Here is a 24,054-nt window from a genome sequence, read left to right on the forward strand (position 1 = left end):
GTTAGTCAGCATGAAGACAGCTTACTGTACATGGAAAAAACTGCATTACATATCAAAGTCAATTATTGCATTGATTTCCCTAGGTGCTTAATGGCCTGCATTTATTTCTTAAAGCAAATATTCTTTCATAATGAGGTGGAGGGGAGGGATACATATTCTAACAGACATTGTAAAGTGAGTAAGAGGAATAACTAGATACTTTAGCACAAATCCATGGTCCCTTTTCCTGCCCTTGCTACATGGTAGATAAATTTAAAAAAAGAAAAACAATACTAAGCAAAGCTTCCAGAGTACTCTAGAAATGCTCTAGAAAAAGAAATTCCAAAAAGGAAGATAATCAGAAGAGAAAATGATACTAGAAGAACACTCAACACAGAAAAACTTTTGCCTATTTTATTGTCCCACTAAATATTCCTATTCCTAGTTCTTGGCTGAGTCATTTTCCTGAATTTGTCCCATATTAGCAATCTCTCTCATCATTGGGTATCAAAGGATCAACCTTAAACTCTTAGGAGAGACTGGAGTCTAATAATATGTACAGTTTTTTCTAGCTCCAATACTCTAAAATCAGCAAATGAGGATCAATGCCTTTTTAAATTTATCTATTCACTTGGCATGAATATCAGTTGCCTACTATGTGCCAATCACTGTTCTAGGTGCTGAGGATCCAGTGATGAACTAAACAAAAAAGTCTGCTTTCATAGAATTTAGCAAATGTAACTGTTGATAGCAAGAGCTAAATGCTAAACAAAGTGCCTTATGTTGGTTATTTGATGGAATCCTTCAACTCTTGGGGTAGGCACTGGTATTACTCACATGTTACAGATGAACTCAATTGAGTTTTGATAAGGAAAGCTATTGCAAAGATTGCATAGCTTGTATATGTCAGGATCAGAAACCAAACCAGTCAGCCTAAAGAGTACTCTAAACAGCATTCTACATTGTTCCTAATGTATTTGAGAATGAGTATAAAAGCAAATCCTTTATTTTGTCGACCTAAGAGCATCAGACTCTCCACATAGAGCTCTATGGCTTCTTTCTGTAAGAAAATGTCTGAAACTTTGCATAAAAGGCCAATTTCCTTGCCAAGGATACTCTTTAGTAGATCACTCACACTTGTCCAAACAATTACAGAAGAGAATTAGAACTGAAAACAAAGGGAACATGCTTCCAGAACATCATGATGATCAAATGATCGGAGAAAGCTAAGACCAAAAAATTTTACACCTACCTGACAGCAATTTTAAGTCAGCGCTAGACATGGAGGGAAATGAAAATACATTGTATTTTCAACTTATATTGGCAATCTGTTAAAATAACTGAATGATGGATGACAAGTCATCAGTAGTAAATATAATCATTGTCATGAGTTATTATTAATAGTAGGCTTCAGATATACAAAAGTCAATTTCGTCTTTATCAAAGTTTACAAAGTCTAACAACACTAGGAAATAAGAATGTAACTTGGTTTGAGTGAATCATTAAGCTTAGTGTAACATCTTTTCTGTTTATTATCTCTTCTTGCCATGGTAACACACCCCCAAAACAGAGCAGCTACTGCTTCAATCCCCATTATCTATATTTTTAGCATTATTTTTCTTATTTTTATACCACCACCTCCAAGGCAAACATTTTTTTTTCTCTGAACTTCATGACCTTCTGAGGTACATCCCTGAAATTCAAGCTACCATCATCAATAGCCTCCCCCCAAGTCAGGGTCTCAGTTTCTATCAGCAAAGTTCTATGCTCCTTCAAAGGGTCATCAGCCATAAAATTTTGGCCCCATAGAAATATTTCTAAGGCATTCAGAATTGCCCCCATCAACCTTTAAAATAAAAACAACAAGGTAAGTCACGCTAAAAGTGGTTCATATGCTCTAATGTTCGTGTTTCAGGGAGGCAAGTGGAAGAGCATGGTTTCTTCCAAACATGACAATAAATAACATTCTATTAAAGAATTATGTGTAAGCCACAAATTATCCCTTATAACATGTATGTGTTTCCTTTGCATTTTCTAACTAGCCACAAGTTTCTTTCTTCATGCAAACCAGTTATGGGGAAAGCAAAACCAACAAAATTCAAAGTGGCCTCTGTGTGGATAGAGCCTTAGTCTAGTTTATAAGCCTGGACCCAAGGGATGTTATCTCAGATGCCTCTAGAATGAAATGGAATTAACAATTACACAGATCTCCTCCACTAGAATTGCATTAAAAATAATTTAACATACTTGTTACGTATACTTTAATCATATTATCCCATAAGTAACCAGCTACTGATCTCAAAGGTCAGTATACAATTACAATGTATGTACAAGGGGGAATACAGCCCTACACTGGAATGTATCCTTGTCTCTACAATCTTCCTTCCTTCCTTTCTTATACAGTTCATGTGAAGAGACCAGCTTCTTACCTTTCTTTATAGAAAATATGAGAAGTCTTAGAAGAGAGGCACTATAGATCTGGCATATTGCTTGAAATATAACAATATGTTGTCTTCATAAAGAAAGATAATATAATTAAAATGGTTTTGTGTTGGTTGTTTTAAATCTAGTATGTTCAGAGATATTCATTCTACTCAGGGAATGAAGAATCTTAATTAGCCATATGTACATTTAACTCATCTCATTTGCGAGACATGCAAAGATAAATGTATATTTTTTCAACAATTTTGATTGTATGCATCTACCGCAAACTGTACTTCATCTTCACAGATATTCTCAGAGTTAGACTGTCCTTTGTGAGCATGAAATGGGAAATGTCCTTTCTGTTAGTTATCTATCCAGGAATCTGTTATTGAAACATATACCAAATAAGCAAAAAAATGATATGACCACCTATATTGTTCTCTAGTATTCAAAAAATTAGTCACATGTGTCCTTTTATAGAGTATAAAAAAGCTCTACTATTGCACATGGAAAGCCAGAAATGATGTGATAGAAACTATAGCCTGGGGATGCCTGGGTGGCTCAGTGGTTGAGCACCTGCCTTCAGTTCAGGGCATGATCCCGTGGTCCAGGAATTGAATCCCATGTTGGGCTCCCTGCATGGAGCCTACTTCTCTCTCTGCCTCTGTCACTGCCTCTTTCTCTCTGTGTCTCTCATGAATAAATAAATAAAATTAAAAAAAAATAAAGAAACTATAGCCTAGCTTAGTCTCTGGCTCTTTCAGGCTCTTACTCTTGTATCACCCAGCAAACAAGGTTTACTAAACAGAGAAAATTATATATGATTTGTATTATATATATATATAATACAAATATAAAGAGAGGGCCTGATGTCACTATCTTCTATATAAAGCTAACTCTGAGCACCAAGCGAAGAAATGTTAAGTGCTTTACATTCAAAGCAACATTAACCAGTCAATCAATGCCTATTGGCCAAAAAATGGAAGCAGTGATGGGCCTAGCTTCCAAAGCTTTGTGAGAAGAAAACAGGAGGAAAACCACCATTCCCTGAGTGAATTTTGTGGTGAAGAATTCTAGTCAGTCATATATTGGTAATCTGATAAACAATCAGATTTTTATCTCTCAGTGTTTATAATCCTACCCAAAACTCTCTCAAATTATGCCCGTGAGTGACTTGCCTTGTAGCTCCTAAAGTTCTGATTTATTTTTCCAAATTAAATATGCCTTCTCATATTTTATATTCCTCAAAATATTTTTTTCAGAACTGAATCACGTTTACTGTACAAAGAAAGAAAACTGTCCAAAATGAGCACAGGAATGGTGTGTCTGACAGCAGCAAAGGGTAGTGTTGACAGAGTGAGCACAGGACCGTGCACGTCCTCCAGACGGCCTCCGTGTGCTTGGGTTCAAAGTCCAAAGAAAGGGGCCCAGCAGGCAGGACAGGACAGGTATGGCCTTCCCTGCCTGCCCCCGCCGATGCCAGGCCTCCTCCGTCTGGGGACCCCAGGCACCCCTCCCCCGCCCTGCCCCCCCTCCCCCGGCACACAGGCCAGGGCCCCCACCCCGCTTCCAGCACCCAGCACCGAGGAGTCTATTTAAGGAAACGGGTGTGTGTGTGGGGGGGGAGGGGGCATTAATAAAAACCAGACCAATAAGAAACCCAGATTTTAAGTCAGGATTGATCCTAAAAATAAAATTTAAAACCTTGAGCAGAAACATTTTTTTTCCTGAAAATAAAACATCTCAACCAATCAGAAAATTATGTTATTATATAATGATTTCTCTCTCCCAAGCACACTACCTTAATGATAGAGTAGCCATAATAAACTCATATATTTTCTGGCCTTATCCCCAGTTAGGACCATATTTTGACCAGCTGCTTCTGTGTCTTTCACATATATCATAAGTGTATGTAATGGGCATAATTATACTCTATAATATAAAGAAATAGCCCAGGTAGTTATTTAACTCAGATTTCAAATTCTGTTTTTGTTTGTTTTTGTCCTTTCGAGTATCTGGCAGCAAGCTGCTCTATGACATTTCCATTTTGGGCTGCCCCATATCAGTGTTAGTCATCCCCATGGTTTTAGCTGCTATGAGTCACTGTTTGCCAAAGTTGCCTGTTACCACTACCCAAATATTATAAAAGAGCTGTTGTTCTTATGTAGGAACCTTAATATTTGCGAATGCATCATCCTGATTGGATATCATGCATTCAAGACTCAACCCCATGTTTAGATTTTATGAGTTAGCAAAACATGGGGTTGATGGGATCATTCTTCTCTCAGTTTTCTCAGTGTTTTCATTCACCTTTTCCTTCCCTCTCATTTGAGAGAACTTGTTTCCATGACTATATCTGTAACTTCTACACTTGAGAAGATGCTTGCTGCCTTATTATCAGCTTTTCCTTCATCCCATTCTTTCAATTGCATTTTAAATCAATCCTTCTTTCTTCACCAGATCCTCTCTTCCAGCTAATACAGAGTCAAGCTTCTACATCTTGGGGGAAAAAAATTCTATTTTCTACCAGCCATCATTACATATCTTGCCTGAACGATTACAATAGCTTCCAACTTGGTCTCTCTGCTTCCAGACTTGCTCCCTGCCATACAGTTTTAATACACCAATCACAATGATCTTTTTAAACTATGCATTAGATTATTAGCTCCTTTGCTTTAAATCCTCCAAATGATATTCCCTGATTTTCTCATATCTTCCGGTCTGAGTCAAGTGTCCCTACTTTGTGCTTTTATAATATTCACAAATACTTCTACTATGCTATGCTGCAGTAATTATTTTACTTGTTTCTTCTGCACTGAAATCCTTGAATTCAATTTATAGTATATTATCTTTTGTTGTATCTATAATGCCTAACAATAATGAGTGCTTAACTCAGGTTTCCTCAATAAATGAAAGAATAAATGAGTATATTCTAAAATTGTAGAGCTCACATTTTTCTTTTATGAACACCTACTGAGTGTTACCCTTACATGCTCTATCTCCTTCTTAATATTCTCCATCCTAAATAGAGCTTTTCATTTCTTCCATATTTCATGCCATCATAGCAAATGATAACCAATCTTCAAAGGCAGACAAAGATGGTTCAAGGACAAAAATAAAACAAAACTGGGACTTAGAAACAAAAGACCTGAATCAAATCTTTCAGGATTTGTCCATTGTGTGCCTTTGGTTATCACTTCCTTTCTTAGTTTCTTCACCTTAAATGGGATTATTGACTTGTAATAAGATTCAAATGATAATATTTGAGAAAACACTCTGTAAGGTGTCAACTTATACACAAATAATAATATATGTAAGACTTTATAATTTAGGCTGCTTACACCATTCTAACAGTGTCAACTGTTTTAACTTATTTTATACTCACAATAGCTTTACAAATTGGCATGTCCCCACCTAATGGGGGGGGGGAACCTCTACATATCCTCATTTTACAGATGAGTACATTGTGGCACAGAGATGTTATATGAAGCACCCATGAAAACAGAGCAAGTAAGTGACAGAGCCAGGATTTGATCCCAAGGGATCTGGCTCCAGATGCTGAGTTCTCAACCTCTCTTTCTTTTATTTCACTGTACAGTAATGGCATCCATCCTTACCAGAATGTCCTAAATGGGCCTTTAAGATTTCTGGACCTTCCTTCCCTCTGTAGTGTTGTTTCTCATGAACAGCTCTGCCAAACTTTTTGACCCTTTATATAAAGTAAGCTGAAGAGTGAGATGAAATGATGTTAAAAACAAACAAAAACCCCAAGACAAACAAACAGAAGTTCAAGAGAAAGTCCCCGAAGCATCATGGCATGATGGTGACCTACCTCACTATCTGGTCCGAATGCTATTACTGAAAAGCATTTTGAGGAAGGATGAGACAGATTGAGGAAACCAAAAGTGTAAGTTATTTTTTTTTTTACACCTCCATATTCCCTGTCTCTTCTTTCCCCATGTCGAGTCTTCCTGGCTTTTTCTTTTTTCCTTGTGGTTCACAGAGACATTGGAGCCAAAGGTGAACAGTGGGATTGGAGCCTGGCAAGCAACTGCTACCAGGGCCTTCCCTGGCAGGTGACCAGAAACCCTGCAAGCACTGCAGGAACATCCCCCTTCACCATAGGTGCTGTGTAGCATACCAAGAAAAGACAAGTCAGGCAGAAGCTCAGAGGGACAAATCATCTCAAAGCTTGGAAAGAGTAGTGTGTAGTCCTTTCCTGATCTTCACCCCAGCAATGAATTCAGAACAACGTTCAGCTCACAGATTTCATTGGCCCAGGAGCACGGCACTTGTAAAAAGATAAGAGTAAGGAGACTCCTTAATTAGGCAACTTCTCAGACACTAGAGAAAAATCTACTTTCATTCAGGTGTTTTTTTTTTTTTTCTAGGATGGTAGGGAGATATTTAGAGACTAGTCTTAATTTATGAATTTTAGTACCTCATAAAGTCAAGGAGAAAGCAGCCAAGACATTGGGAAGGAGTTTTATACAATCATTTGGATTAAAATAATGTTTCATGCAGTAGCTCCAATACAACAAACTAAAGAAAACTAAATGAAATATAGTTTAGCAAATGCAACACAATGGCTGATCATTTGAATCAAGAGAGTAAACTAACAGTTGGGTGGAAAAGGCAAGAAGAATTAATGATGCATGTCCCAAAATGATATGCCATAGTTCTCATTAGACAACTTCATTCTGATTTTAATAAAAGAGTCACTAAAATCTCATGGCTATTTTCAAAGATTACATAAAGAAACAATTAAAACTGCTCACTGATTTTTTATACTTTGTGATGTGTGGGCAAATAGAGGTCTTTAAAATTCTAGGAGGAAAGGGAAGAACAGAATACAAAAAGAAAGATAATTACTTCAATTTTCAGTTTGAAACAGAGAATTTGATTTGAAAATAAAATTTTCATTAAGTCTTAGCTATAATTTCTCAGTACAAAACAAAACAAAAACAAAAGTTAAACATATTAAGTATATTTTAATACAAGTCAATTAGAGCTTATCAATGGCAAACATTTATCTCATAGTAAGTGTTTTAACAATTGTTTACAATATGCTAATTTTAAATAAATCTTTGTTTTAAAATTTGTCTGAAGTCTTTTATTGCAAAGAATGTATTTCATGCTTTTAACCCAAAGTACTTCAGGGGGAAATAAAGAACTGGGATTGTCTCATTGTTTTCCGTGATATAATCTTTACAATTTAGTCTCTTGCTATGCATTAACTACTTCTATAACATATATACTCTGCTCAATGCAAAAATAATAATTTTAAGTAAATCTTATGCTTCGGTAGGGTGCGTGAAGAGTATCCCTAGTTTCCAATGTTAATGGTGAAAAGTTTGACCATGGTTATATAAAAGGTGGCCAGAAATTCTGAAGCAGAATTAAAAATAGATTTAAAGGAGCAATGACAAGATAAGATAGTGTAAAAAGCTCATTACAGTGAGCAAAATACTAAATACATGAGGTTAACAAAAAGGATTCAAGAGGAGTAGTCTTTAAATATCCCAGTATTATAGTATCCTAAATAAAGAATAGAGTACAGATTATTATGAACCTTTTCTACAACCAGGATCCAAATCAACATCGACAACTGAACATGATCAGTATCAGTTTGAGTTTTGTCACAGTTAACAAGCCAAATTGATGCAGATCAAAACACCTTTTTCATGTCGGGAATAGAGCTTGGTTGTCAAAAAAACATAGTGATGAGTGACCGTGGGGAAACATCCTGGCAATAATCAATCGTCAATCAGTCATGGAAAGTGCTTATTCTGCTCTTGTACGAGCCTCTTCATTACTGGCTGTGCACTGATCTCAGGAGAGAGGAGATAAAGGTCCCTTTCAATGAATAAAGCAATAGTTTCTGTTCAGAGAGAAATGGAGAGAAAAGCAACCTAGATTGGGTTTAGAAATCACTTTTGCTTTCTAATTGTTTTGGGTTTTTTTTCCCCATTTAGAAAGATAGCCTTTTAAAAAGTGGCAATAGAAATAACTAAAATGGTGCTAAAATTTGCCTTCTTCAAAACCGGTAATTCATCATTTCCTTAAATAAATGTCATAAGTCAGAGATCTAAATCTGCACAGTGGGAGCTGATTAATTGAAGTGAATATGTTCTCTTTAAATATATACATAAGAATATTTCTCTATGTGTATATATAGGGAATGGAGTGATGGTACATGGCAGCAATATCTTAAGAATATTAAAAGGTTAATCATAATATTAGTTTTAGGTAAAGGTTACATAGTTAAATAAAATGTGTACGATCGTAAATGTAAATGCAAAGGCAGACCACTCAAGTGACTTGAATTTACAGATGCCCTTTTTTGGGGATATTAAAATTCTGTCCTCTTGGGATCTGTACATAATAACATTGAATCCCACCAGAAGGCCCTCCCTCCCCCCAAAAAAGTCATTTCTCCTCTCTGCCTGTTTATTTTTGAAGCAGATGCATTCTTTTCCCCTTAAGTGAGTCCACAAATGCTTTGGCACCTACCCTGAGCTACTAAGCATAACTGAATGCTTATGGTAGGAAAGATGGTAAGGGAAATAATTTTCAATGTATTTTCATAGTGGAAAACAGGTTTGCCAAAATAGTTTGACTTTATGAAAGAGGAGAACAGCTGTAGTTGGTTTATAATAAATCTTTCACAAATCAGTAAAAGCAAATAGACAGCACAACTGCAACCCATAAAAGTGGAAAATATTAAACAACAGGCAGTGAAGTTGTTAAACTTTCCCACAGACATTGCAGGTTTGGAAGAAAGAAAAGAAAGAAAGAAGAAAGAAAAGAAAGAGAAAGAAAGAAGAAAGAAAGAAAGAAAGAAAGAAAGAAAGAAAGAAAGAAAGAAAGAAAGAAAGTCTAGAAAATACACACATGCAACTCACATGAAAAAGTGGACCAAATCATATCAGAAGAGGAGAAGGAATTACTGTTGATTAGAGGGAAAATCCTGTTAAGGTGACTTTTCGGGGCATCGGGATGAAGGTGTCCAAGGTGGTTTCCTCCTCCTATTACTGAATGTTAGTGCAGAATAATTACTTGCTTGCCAAAAATGACAGGACATTGACCCTGCAGACTTATTGAATTCTCATTGCTTGCCTCCAGGCCATGTCGGGGGTTATTCAATTTTGCCTGAGGAGGACAATCTATTATGAGAGATGAGTCAAGAAGGCATCCTCCCTGATTGCCCACCAAAACCATTATCGCAGCACAGAGAGGGCATCGGCAGGGAGTGGACAGACAAGACAACACTGATCTCGATTACCCAGGGACAAGATACAATTTACATTACTTGAAGCCACAGGACAGAGGGCAATCAGCCCTGGGAATAGGGCGGCAGCCCTAGAGTGAACAGGTATTAACAGCAGAGCGGCATCTGAGCTACTTGCTTATGCTAGACATGACCTTTAGCCTGACAAGGTAGTAACTGGTTTGATCTGTAATTATGTAAATAATTTTACATTTATAAACAGAATTGTTTTCCAAAATTAGAAGCAAAAACTAGAATCCTAAAACATGAAAATCTATGGATCATATTTACTTTATCATGTCTGGCCTAGATTTTCTGTTCCAAGGCAATTTCATAGCCATGGAAGTTATTTTGACCCAGGGAACTTGTTGTGACCAAAATTGCCTTCTAGTAGAGAAAAAAGAGGCCTCAATTCTAACAGGGTTGCAATCCCCAATCCCTATAGCCTACAATAGCCTATAATCCCTTCTTCTTCCTCTTCTTTTTTTTTTTTTTTTTTTCAGTTCTGGATAATGAATGAAAGTGTGAAAATATTCTTTAAGCATAAGGCCCCAGTGTGCAATGTGCTGGGAGTGATGTTGTAAAATTCTGATTTGAGATTCTGCTCAATAAGCCAATTTTACGGGGCTAATGATAACATGTAAAGAAATCAAGTAATGTTTCTCCATAGACTTGATCGTTACTAAACCTTACTGGATCCCAGTGTCTTGTTAAGCTATCCTACTAAATTGGAAAATTGTATAGTATTTTTATTTCAGTCAATGAGAAATGCTTTATTATGTTTTGAAAAGTGATTTAATTGAAGAAAACAAATGCTTACATTTTTCAGTGGTTATAAGGGTCAGAGACTATGGTAGGGATTTCTAAATATAATGATATGTTCAATTTAACATATTGGAATAATAGTATGCTCAAAAGACCTAGTAATGGGTAGATTTTTCTAATCTTGGGAGTTCCTGTCAGCATGAGATAAAATTCCAATAGAAACAACAGTTCGCATTTTCTAGATAATTAAATAAGAATCCATGGGAAACTGCTTCAAATATGAAAAATAACCCATGTTATTTCAGAATTCTCCTGCTATGCTATTAGTATATCTGCAGAAGCTGAAAAGCAAATAACCTCTCATTCCCCCATGAACACTGATTAATTAGGGCATGAAACCAGGGTGATTTGTGAAAGAGCTTTGCAAAACAAAAGCTTTGTGTGATTTTATGCTTGCCTCCTATTCTGAATCAAGCTAGGAACTGAAGAAAATTATAGTAAACCACTGACTTAAAAATTAAAATATGTATTAGCAAAGGTTCAAAAATAACTGTCAGCCCTTCTTGTCAAATTAGAATTTGTTAAATAATCAAAATGCTTTGTTTGGGTTCAAGCCCAGCATACAAACAGATTTATATGCCCTCAATCCCGTGTCCAAGGCAAACGTGTTATTCAGTTTAAATGATTTATGAAATTAGAATAGAGAAAAAGAAAGAAAAAAGATACTACTGAGTTTGGCACATAGTAGGCACTGAATAAATGTATTGATTGAGTAATTATACAAAAACATAGATTTTTTGGCAAACCTGGGATTAAAGATCACAGTGTAATAAAATGTAAAAGGCCCTGGACTTTACAGAGAGGGAGATGAGTCCCTCGTGTTAAGTTTGCAGGGCATGTACAGTTTAAGGGTGTAGGGAAAGTCCCTGGAGTTAGACAGCTTAAGCTGGAATCATACTGTGTAGTTTGGGGCAATTTATTTAATCTCTCTGTGCTTCAGTTTTCTCATACACAAACCAGGGATAATAATAGTACTTGTTTCATGTGAATGTTGTGCAGATTAACTGGGCTAATATATTTACAAGAGACATTTATTAGGCATTTGGCACAAACTAATGTTCTCAATAAACTTTAGTGTTTACTGTTAAGTGTAAAGCCAAACACTATTCAGTTAGATGAGGTTAGGGCATCAATTGAAAAATAGGCTACTCTTTTATTAAAACACAATTATCACCTCTTCTGTGAGGCTTTTTGTTGTTGTAAATTTCATCAATTTTGTACATCCAGTTTAGACAAGATAGGGAATTCAAATCAATTATATATGTATATATATATATATATATATATATATATATATATATATATAATCCATAACCTCAACACCAAGAAAGAAGCATAGTCAGCCACTTGGCATTTGTTTTACCAAATAGATTTGTATACTATATATAGATATATAGATAGATAAAACTCTGTCATATAAACGGGGTGTAAAATTTACAATTTATAAAATATGGATAGATTGTCTTGTGAGATTAATGAAAAGATTAGGGTGGACCTGCACTGCTAGATAACTGAACAGGAGAGCAAAGGGTCTGATAATCAACTGCCAATCACAGGGGCTTTATCACACAGTTTTATTTTACACACACACGTGTGTGTATATGTGTTTGCATTTTTGTGCATATCAAATCACGCTATCATTCATACTTTTGACTTTTCTTCATTTAACAATAGATTATGAGCATCATTCCATGCTCAAACTATATCAAACCAGTTCAAATCTTCGACTTTGGATTCAGATAAATCTGGGTTCAATTGTTAACTCTGACACTACCTGTATATCGCTGAGCAAGTTATCAAGCCACTGTTTTTGCATCTGTTAAAAAAAATTAATCATCCCTACCCGTCAATTGGAATAATCCATACTGAGCACTGTACAATTGCAGACACTTAATAATCTCTTCAAGAAAATGTTAGTGTTTTTAAAATTTTATCTGTATGGTAATCTTAAATGTCTATCTAGTAGTCCATTCTGTGGCTAGAACATTAATTATCCAGTCCAGGCCCCAAACCTTAGATGTTTAGAGTTTTCCTGGCTTGGTTTCATCACTATCATAGAAAATGCTGTATGTGGCCCTGCATTTTACAGGTGGGGAGATGGCCCCTGTGTTAAATTTGCAGGGAAGTTACAGTATAGGGATTTTGATTCAACATATATATGCATTTTCATCATTTGTCATATTCTTTCCTTAGAAGCAGTTATTAGAAGCAAGACTTCCTGGGTCAGAGAGTATAGGCATTAAAAAAATAAAACTTGGTATCACACTTGTAATTGCCCTCAGATTATAACTATTCCATTTCTACCAGCATTATATGAGATTCCCATTTCCATGATGTCAATTTTCTTTTTATTTTTTAAAATTTATTTATGATAGTCACACACAGAGAGAGAGAGAGAGAGAGAGAGAGAGAGAGAGGCAGAGACATAGGCAGAGGGAGAAGCAGGCTCCATGCACTGGGAGCCCGACTTGGGATTCTTTGCTGGGTCTCCAGGATCATGCCCTGGGCCAAAGGCAGGCGCTAAACCGCTGCGCCACCCAGGGATCCCCATAACGTCTATTTTCTAAATTGAGATGCAATCTATACAATGTAAATTGTAAGATCTTAACTGTATAGCTTTGTGGGTTTTTACCTATGTATACATTTGTGTAACCACAACCTTAATTAATAAACAAAATACCTCCAACACGCCAGGACTCCTTTTACCTCTTTCCAATTAATACCTTAATACCTTCCCAACTCAGAGGTAAATTCTATTCTGACTTCTAAAACTATAAAACTAGTTTTGTTTTGGTTTGTTTGCTCTTCTTGAACTTAAAATAAATGGAATCACACAAAATAACGCTTTTTTGTGTGTGTTTGCCATCTTTTGCTCAACACATGTTTTTGGGATTCATTCATTTGTATAACACTGGTTTCTTTTTTTTATTATTATAATATATTATTCCTGTATATAAATACACTCCAATGTGCTCATATATTTTCATAGGTTTGGATACTCAAATTGTTCCCAGTTTGGGATATTTTGAATAAAGCTCTGTCAGCAATCATGTGTGTCTATCTCATTTGGTGGCCTTATACCCTCATTAAAAAAAAAAAAAAAATCATCTATGAGCAGAATCTGCTTTTTCATTAGGGTGGACCTATATTTGTTTTTTTTTTTTAAGATTTTTTAATGTATTTATTCATGAGAGACAGAGAGAGAGGAAGCGACACAGGCAGAGGGAGAAGCAGGCTCCCCTCAGGGAGCTCGCCGCGGAACCGGATCTCAGGACCCCAGGATCGTGTCCTGAGCCGAAGGCAGAAGCCCAACCACTGAGCCACCCACGAGTCCCATGGGTGGAGTTATATTTGGCTTTGGTAGATACTAACAGTTTTCCAAAATGCATAGAACAATTTGTACTTTCTTCAGCAAGATTTGAGAATTTAAGCTGTTCCATGTCTTTTTTTTTTTCTTTTCTTTTTTTTTTTTTTTCGTGTTCAGAGTATTTAATGGTGACAAAACTGTGCTCTGGGTGTTTTGTTTTTTCTTACATACACTTTTACTATTTTTTTAAAATCTATTTTTCACCTTCGTAGCTGTTCCACATATTTATGAACAAATGATATCATCAGTTTTTTAACTTTAGTCATTTTGATGGGTACATATATCACTGTGATTTTAATTTACATTTCTCAGATGAGTATTAAGCACTTTAAAAATATGGTTTTCAGTCATTTTGTAATCCTTTTATAAATTAATTCAACCTTTGTGCATTTTATTAGATTGTCTTTTTCTTATTGACTTGTAAAAGTTATTTATAAAATGTAAATACCAGGCTTTTGTCAGATATATACATATCTGATTTTATTTCTATATGTATTATGTATCTTTTTCCAGTTTGTGGCCTGACTGCTCATTTTTAAGTGATATCTTAATGTTGCATATGTTACTTATTTCAATGAAAATGATATACTTATATAGCAAGAATATTTGAAAAATTTACAAACATATTAAAGTACTATACGGCTCTTAGCAAGATCTCTAATTATAAGGTCAATAAAGAAAAAATAAATAGAATTTCTGTAAACAAAATAAAGAATTTGAAATTGGAATCTCAAAGACAATACCAATTACAAAAGTTGAAAAAATCAAATAACTAGAAATAAATCTAAAGAACATGGAAGCCTTCATACTAAAAAAATGTTTTAAATGGTGAAAATCAAGATGATTTAAATATATGGAAAATTATAACATTTCAACAGATTAGAAGTTCCAATATTGCTAGCATACTGATTTTCCATAATCTAGATTTATTGATTTAGTGTTAATAAAATGGAAATTAAAATCACAGCAGGAATTTTTGTTAAAATAGATAAGTTGATTTTAAAATTTGTTTGGAAGTACTAAGGACTTAGAATAGACAAGACAATCTTTAAAACAAACTATAAAATTTCAATAATTATGATAGATCCATTGTAACTATGGAAGTGTTCTATTGGCATAAAGGTAGATAAACAGATCAAGATAATAGAACAAAGAATCAAACTGTAGACCAGCATGTATGTATTCACTTGATTTATGGCAAAGGCATCAACATCATTCAAAGTGAAAAGACTTTTTTTTCAATAAGTCATACTGAAGCAATAGGATATTCATAAGAAAAAAAGAAAACCTTGATCTCTACCTAACACATACAAAAATTTAATTGGAGATTAAGGGTTTTTTCTTATGAATATCCTATTCCTAATTTAATACATAAAAATGATGTCTTGGTGATACTTCTATTTGCATTTCTTTGAATACTAATATAGTTTAACTTCTTAAATTTTCTGCTTATATATTTTTTCTTTATGATATTCCTCTTCGGGATTTTTTTGCTTATTTTTTGGAGATATTCATTAATTTTGTAAAAGCACTCTAAGGCTAAAGATATTAACCTTTTTTATTATATCATGTGATTAATACGTTGATGGTATTTCTCTCTAAAATTAACAGATAAATTTTATTTAAGTAAATTTAATAATGTTTTTCCTTTATGGCTAATGTCATACATAGAGATCCTTCCTCCAATGTAATGGAGAAGGTATATTTTCTTCCTATATTTTATGGTTAGATTCTTCGCATTTAAATCTTAATCCAGTTAATATTACCTTTGGTATTTTATTTGAATTATGGCTATAACTTTATTTTTATTTTTTTAATGTTTTTAATATTTATTTATTTATTTATGATAGACAGAGAGAGAGAGAGAGAGAGAGAGAGGCAGAGACACAGGCAGAGGGAGAAGCAGGCTCCATGCCGGGAGCCCGATGTGGGACTCGATCCCAAGACTCCAGGATCGAGCCCTGGGCCAAAGGCAAGCGCCAAACCGCTGAGCCACGCAGGGATCCCCTATAACTTTGGTTTTAAATAATAGCTTGTCTCAATATCACTTATTGAATGGTTAATAAATCTTTTCGATGTTATCTTTATCACCTTCGAAAATTGTATGTAATTTTTACATCTATTTCTGGATTTTCTTTTAATCTGTGTATTTTTACCTATGACAAGAGCACTGTGTAAAATGCTATTTACTGTTTGAAGGGATAGATAGAATTGTATCTAGCTTTGTCTGAAACTTCAACAAAATGTTAATAAAATTGATAATAATGGAAATCCTTGCATTGTGCCTCACCAAAGCTTCCAGAGATGATTAAAAGACTCAGATGACTGACTCATACAAGAAAGAAAGAGAATCCAAAGCTGTGCTCCCTCTAATACAACTTTATGGCTGCAATGTGACCACAAGAAACAGTAGTTACCATGTTAACAATAGTCAGCAAGGAAGAAAGGTTTCCTGTGGGTCCTCTAAAATCTTTTTAAAATTCATTGAAGTACAGTTAACATATAATATTATATTAGTTTCAAGTGTACAACATAGTGGCTAACATTTATATTCATTACTAAGTGATCATCACAATAAACCTAGCTACTCTCTGTCACCATGCAAAGTTGTTACAATAAGAAACATCAAAAGTACTATACATGGTTAAAACTTTGTTATAAAAACAAAATAAAACAAAAACATGCCCCTAGTTTGTATTTTTCATACAACAGACCTTACCATGATTCATAGAGCAAAACTAAATAGGTCATAGTGAGGATAGATATCTTCATGCCTCAAAATGAACATAGTTAACATTTTAAAAACCAGTGGCCTAGAATAATGCATAAATCTTTTGTTACTGATTCTCAAGACAGGCCGAAGGGAATAAGAAAAAGATAATTAAAATGATTAAAATTAAATATACTTTTATATATTTAATCATAAATTTCACTTATGGTTTTAAAACCATGGAGAGCATAAAAAGGATAAACTAAGTTGAATAATATATTCCTGATTGGCAGGAAAAGGAAGAAATCCTTTAGCCTTGAAAGGATTTATTGTGATACTAATATAAGTACTTTACATATTGAGAGGTAAAAATACAGAATTTGATATTTCACGATGAGATTACAGATGCTAAATAGGTTCTAACAGGGCCTTAAAAATTCAATAGTGAAATGTACAGGGTAGTTTAGAAGTGGAGTATGGAAATCGCATTTTAAGCCCTTTGAAACCAATAATTTGCAGGATTAAATCTTTGCTTTCCTCAAAATATGCCCTGGTACCTTCAGCAAGAGAGAGAACACTGAGATAAGAGGCACCTGCAGTGTGACAATCTAAGCATATCCCCTCATTGGCCCATTCATTTCTGCAAGTTACTGTTTTTGATGGAACAAAATAGCATATGCTACCTTAAATTTCACTTGAAACTGAAGAACTAAGTTTGTATTCCCTACAGAATGATAATACAAGGGTATTCCAAATAGCTGTCCCCAAAATGTCTATAAGTTGGTGAAAAAAGAATGACCTTGTGGTTATATGTACAATTCTTACCGTACAAGTTTCTATATCTTTAATTTATTCGCCTATTCAATTATCTATTCAGCAATCACTATGGAGATCTAGGTAGATAAGTTTGGTAAGGCCTTGGGGTTATCAAATACCTTTAGATTTGGGACTACTCTAGAAGAAGCCTACCATCTAATGTATCTTATGACCATCAAAAATGAAACAATATGGGTTCTCTCTTTTCAGACCTTGCCAAGCAGGAGGCGCCATCGTGGGAGTCCACATCTGCCACAACCAGGACCAAGAGGAGCCCAACACCCAGATTATCTACCTGAGACTGTTGGTCAAGCTGTACATATAGGTTTCTGGCCAGACGAACCAACTACCTTTAACCAAGTTGTGTTGAAGAGATTGTTCATGAATCACACCAACCTGCCACCTCTGTCTCTTTCCCAGGTAATCTGGAAGATGAAGTTACCTGGCCAGGAAAACCAAACAGCTGTGGTTGTAGGAAGTATGACCAATGATGTGTGTATCCAGGAAGTGCCCAAACTGAAGGTGTGTGTCCTGCACACAAGCAGCCAAGCCTGGAGCTGCATCCTCAGAGTTGGAAGCAAGATCCTTACCTTTGACGAGCTGGTCCTGCCCTCCCCAAAGGGCTGCGGCATCAGCCTCTCCTCTGGTCCACACACGGGCCAGGAGGTATACCAGCATTTCTGCAAGGCCCCAGGAACCCCTTATATCAAGCCCTACTCGGATCCACAGGGCAGAATTTGGGGGGTGCCAGAGGCCACAGGGCCAGCCGAGGCTACAAAAACTAACTCCTGATCGTTCCTTGCTATTAACAAGATTTTGAATGTTGAAGGAAGAACGAAAGGAAAAAAAGAAAAAAGAAAAGGTAGGGAGGGGAGGGATGGGGGAGGAAAACAATATGGTAAGGAAGATAATGGGCAGACTAGGCCCAAAAGAGAAAATAATCAACACCACCTAGGAAGGGAATAATTATAAATGGTCTTGGGATCAAAAAGATCAGGACTTGCATTTTAGCTGTGCCACAAAATAACTATGTGACTGAGGGCACTACCTGCTTACTCTTCTATAAAGTAGATCTTTACTCGTCACTAGCTCTGTTGACAGTACAAAGTCTTCTGCAAAATTATCACACAAATTGGTGAAAGCTATTTTTAGCAATGAATATTGTCCTCAATTTCATTCATTTTTGCAATAATTTGACTCTGCTTATTTTACTCCAATTTGCCTTTTAAGTATCCAAATGACCCATTGTTGCCAAGACTATCAGTGGCACAGCAAGCCAACTGACCATTCCATTTGTAGAGTCCTATCATTTTTCTCTGCTCAACAGTTTGACTAATTATTTATATCTTTAATTATAAACTTCCTTTACTTTCTTATAAAAATGTTTAAAAAAGAAAAAATGTTTAAAAAGGAAAAAAAGTGAAAGGAAGGCGCTAGTGGTAAGATGCTTAATTCTCATGAAGTTAATGTAATTTAGTCAAGGTTGGGAATTATTAGGAGTGACAGAGAAGCTGACCTTTAATCTCAAATTGAAGTCTACTCTGCAAATTTTATGTGTTATAGATATTTTAGAAATGTGTCATGGGCAAGAGGAAAATACTAGCCATATTGTGAAGAATTAAAATGATTTAAGAGTATGGGAATGCCATTTTAAAAAAGAGGAGGAGGATCTATCCAGACAGAGGAAATGTGGATAAAACCTTAAAGGCATGGGTTATTGACATCACATGTCAATAGAGTTGTGAAAACTCAGTGTAATGACAACACAGGAAGCATGAAGGGAAGAGAAGAATATTAGTTTAGAGAGGGAATGGGCAAGTTTATGAAAAAAAAAAAACAATAAGCAAACAAACTTGTGTGTCAGGCTAAGAAGTTAGAATAATTTAAGAACATTTAAGAAATGATACAATTGAACTATTACATAGCTATGATTTTGCAAAGAAATTTATATTTGAGTCTATATAGGGGATAAAAGTAGGAGGTAGTTAAACTCATAGGAAAAAAAGGAGGAAGGAATTGTGTAAAAGTCATGCTTGGTAATTTAAGGACAGTCCAGAAGTGGGAGGAATCTATAAACCAGGAAGATGTGATCTGTTTGCGATCTTTCTTATGAATCCAAAAGCTAGCATGGTACCTAGTTAATAATAGGCATTCAGTAAATTACAGCATGAATATAGAGAAGAGTTTATAAATAAATTGTTGGGGCTTATTTTTGATCAAAGCCAGAAGCTATGATCTTACTACTTTTGCTGTGAACCGAATCTTTTTGTTGTATTCCTAAGGCATCATTCCCCCACAATTAAAGTAAGAAGTTGCTTTGTATGTACATAACTATTAGAACTATTATAACCATAACTATTATAAATAAAGACCCTTGTCTTAAAGCTAAAGTAAATTAAAATCATTCATTTCAAGATTATGAGTTTAAGAAACATTTTTTTAATGTTTAAAATATATTTCCCACTTCTTTAAGGGTATAATTCCATTGTATTCAACTATTAGATATTTTCTAATATCTTTTTTATTTATTCATGAGACACAGAGAGAGAGGCAGAGACATAGGCAGAGAGAAAAGCAGGCTCCCTGTGGGGACCCAGGTGTGGGACTTAATCCCAGGACCCCAGGATCAAGACCTGAACCACCCCTACACATATTTTTTAAAGAATACTTATCAAGATCCACAAATGGCATAGGAATTAACAAAACTAATACTATGGAAACTTCCACACATTGTTTCAGAACAATTCTAACTCATTCTGTGATTTGGGGCAAGTGATTTAACTTTCCTAATTTTCACTTCCATCTTTTCTTTGGTAGAAATGATATTCTGCTTTCCCAAAGACTAGCTTTATTAATTAGTTAATATGAGAAATGATTAATAGCATGTGAAGATGCAACTTATTATTGTTTTATTTTTTCTTCCTGATTTCACATTTCTAGAATAAAATTGGGTTTGGCTAATTTTGGTAATTGTAAAATTAAACTTTATTTTTCTAGCTTTATTTACTTAGTTCCCATCATGCGCTGAACACTAAATTAAAGCTACAAAAGCATTATCTTATCTACCCAAAAAATCCAGGTAAGTATTATTCTCATTGTATAGAATAGAAAAATGAGGTATAGAGGAATTAATAATCTGTTCAAGGTTACACAACTGTAAGTAAAGAGATTTAAAACCTGTGCTCAAAACTAATATATTAAAGTAGCTATTATTAATATTTGATATTCTGTATCAATCATAAATATTAATGGATCTGCTGCCTCTCACAATCTCTAGAGGTTAAAGCTTGGCTAATCAATTTAGTTTATTCCTTTTAATCAGATATCATGTAGGTAATATCCAATCTCCCATTGTTTTTTTTTTCCCTAAATTTATTAACTATCTGCATACACCCCTTGTAAAACTTATTTAGTAAAATAAGTCCAGTGAAGTAAAATAAGTCTTATTTAGTACAGTAAGTTCAGTATCTTTATAGGTTCTATTATTTCCAAATCATAAAATAATTTATATTATTACCAATACCACCTCCATTAATATTTCACTGCTCTAGGCCTATCAACTCTATGTTTGTTGAATATTACATGAATGATTATACATAAATATTATTCATTTGAAAAAAAAATTATTCATTTGATCTCAATATATGTGACTTTTTATTTTAAAGAGTCCAAAATGCCCCTTGTCCAGAATTTTTTTAAGGACTAACGAGTTGAAATTGTCACCACCTATGTTTTAGTATGTATGTACTACCATCTTTTATTTTCTTCTTTTGTATCTTTAAATCAAAAGACCTTCCCCATTATTACCATTATTAAATAGCAAGCCACTTTTTTCCTATTTTTTGGATCTCATATACAATGTTTCTTCCTCAAATTCAATTTCCTCTTAGTCTTTCTTATAGATTATATTTTACCTACCAGTTTTGATATTCCAATTAAGGAAATGTTATCTTTCCATTTTTATTATGCTCAACAGGTCATATTCTCCATAATTTAGAAACATTTCCAGTTAATCTTTTTAATTTCCCATTTACTTTGTAGTTACTTATAGACAATTAAGTCCAGTATGTTAATATTACTTATCACTTATCTTATATTTCATCTTAGCTTGTAGAACTCCCTATTCTCTTCATTGTGCATGTTGAGATTATTTGGGCTAAGCAAAAGATCCTCCCTTAATACTCAATTTAAAGCCAACTTAATGAGCCCTGCCAGTTCTGAACACAACAGGGAGTTTGGTATCCCATCTGGTTAAGTGGAGACTACAGTAACTTCCATGATGAGGACATCTGTTTAGAAAAATCAGAGTTCCATAAATCCAAAATTCTCCTTCCTGTACCAGTAACACATTCATCATTTGTGCTCTATCTTTATTACTTTTCATCTGTGATACCAAGATCTTTAAGATGACTCCCTTTCCTCAATTCCCTCAACTAAACTCCTTATACCTATAAAATAAAAATAAAATAACAAAATTGAAATAATGTAACCAGTCCAGATTTGCTCTTTCCATCCATCCATTTTTGTCAAATACATTTAGAAAATGATAAAAGTATAGATTTGACAATGAAAATAGAAATGATACTCAACATTTGTACAGTGTTTACTAAGTTAAACACTAGGCATTCCATATGCACTTTTACGTTTAATCCTCACGATAACCTTATGAGGAAGGTAAATAAGTACTCTGATTGCCTCTCCAACATTCACTCCATTCCTCATCAATTCTGTAGCAAAAAAAAAAAAAAAAAAAGACAACTGGCAAAAACACCCTGTAAAACAGCAGAAAAATAAATAAAATCCACAAAAACAAAACTCCCTGCCCTCATGAGGTTTACACTCTCTCATTCTCCTGGTGCCCGAGCCACTGCGGATTCTAATGTATGAGCCAAGAAATCTCCTCATCTTTTATCTACTTAAGTGTTATTGGCACAACTATACAGTGAAAACAAAGTCTGTGCTTTAGTGAAAACCATATGGGAACACAATGAATACCTACCTAACCAAAACAAAATAATAACAAGTAATGATAACAAGTATCACCTTTACCATGTCAGATATGGTAATCATCACTGAAAACACAAATAAAGTGACACATGCCCATGTTTTCAAGCAGAATGCAGAAGGTACCAGAAAGCAATAAAGGAAGGTAAGTAAAAGGAAGTAAGTAAGGTAAGTAAAAGGTAAGTTAAGTAAAAGGAAGTAAAAATATTTATCTCAAGAACCAACATACATGAATATTACTCATTAACAAAAGGCTCAGCCTCTCTCTCTGACCTTATTATTTATCCCTGTTGCATATCATTTTAACCCTCCAAAAGCCATAATATCTTATGTAAAGGAAATCAAGAGAATTACTTGCTAATTGTAGTGAAGAGTGATTCTTTATAGCGGTAGGAAAAAGGAAAACCTTCAAAGAAGATCTACACAGTTAAAATAAAAAAAGTAAATGGAGAGATAACATAGAGGCCAACAAATTACAATAAACTCTAACGAAAATACTGTACTATAAACACATTGAATGATTAGTGGTCATAGTAATTTCAAGCCATAAAATAGAGTGAAAATCATAACCAGTACATTACATTTAAGAAGTCAGGGAAGTATACCTTTTACATATATATCTATTAAAATGAATCCTGTCTTTTAAGGGATTCTGCTTAAAGGTGTTAACCATTAGTTATCCAGTAAACTTGGTCATGACAAATATAAGATAGGTTTATTTTTGAAACTAAAATAATCTTAATAATTATGAGCATTCCCCAATGGTATTAGGTACCTTTGAAGCCTTCACTCCACTTTCCTTCCTCACTAATTTGTAAATATTTTGCAGGAGCCACTCAAGGCCAGCCTGAATCTTAGAACTTTTACATCAACACTTTTAGAAATTAAAAAAATAATTTTTCTTCCTTTTTGTCCACATACATGTTCTTTCTCATAATCTTATCTTACTCTTTCTAGAAAGAGTTAGCTCTACTCACTATTTCTAGTTTTTAACCTACATTTCTATCATAAGCCTACTTCACTTTGGCTTTCCAACCATGTTATAAAGGACATAAAGTGATGTCCATATTCTTTTCAGTTCTCATCACACTTTGACAGCAGTATTCTATGTGGTTAACCACATTCTCCCTAAAATCTGCTACTCTTTTGGCTTTTGGGTTACAGATTTCTCCTACTATCTGAAAGTAGCCCATCCTGTGAAACATTTTATAAGTGGAAATGGCATAAAGTGAAGAAGCAATTACCATTAATTTATGTGGAGATTTTTTTTTTACTTAAGTTTTTTAATTTTAATTCCAGTATAGTTAACATACAGTGTTATATTAGTTTCAGGTGTACAACACAGAGATTCAACAATTCTGCATACATGGAAAATTTTTTAGCATTCCTGGATCCAGTAGACAACCTCTCCTAGGCTTTTCTGATACCTTAGGATCCATCTTTCTAAGGAATGCACAGAAGAAATTGAGATAAAGCATAGATGCTCTCAGACACAGTTCAAAGCTGTGGTGGTTTGATGCTGAGTGCAGTTCCCAGGGAAAGAGATTGGCAAGAACATTCTCACTGCTTGTGGTGTGTATGCTGCCTCAATGATGCTGCAACACAAACACTGAATTCTATTTTTGCTTTCCATCTTTTTTTCATAAAAGAAAGTAAAAT

General features: G+C 34.6%; 1 pseudogene; it reads left to right on the forward strand.

Moving 5' to 3' along the window:
- Positions 1 to 3,708: 3,708 nt before the first annotated feature.
- On the forward strand, positions 3,709 to 18,176 carry LOC112931009 (large ribosomal subunit protein eL18-like; annotated as a pseudogene).
- Positions 18,177 to 24,054: the final 5,878 nt, after the last annotated feature.

This window comes from Vulpes vulpes, chromosome 4, assembly GCF_048418805.1.
Source record: "Vulpes vulpes isolate BD-2025 chromosome 4, VulVul3, whole genome shotgun sequence".
NCBI lineage: Eukaryota > Metazoa > Chordata > Mammalia > Carnivora > Canidae > Vulpes > Vulpes vulpes.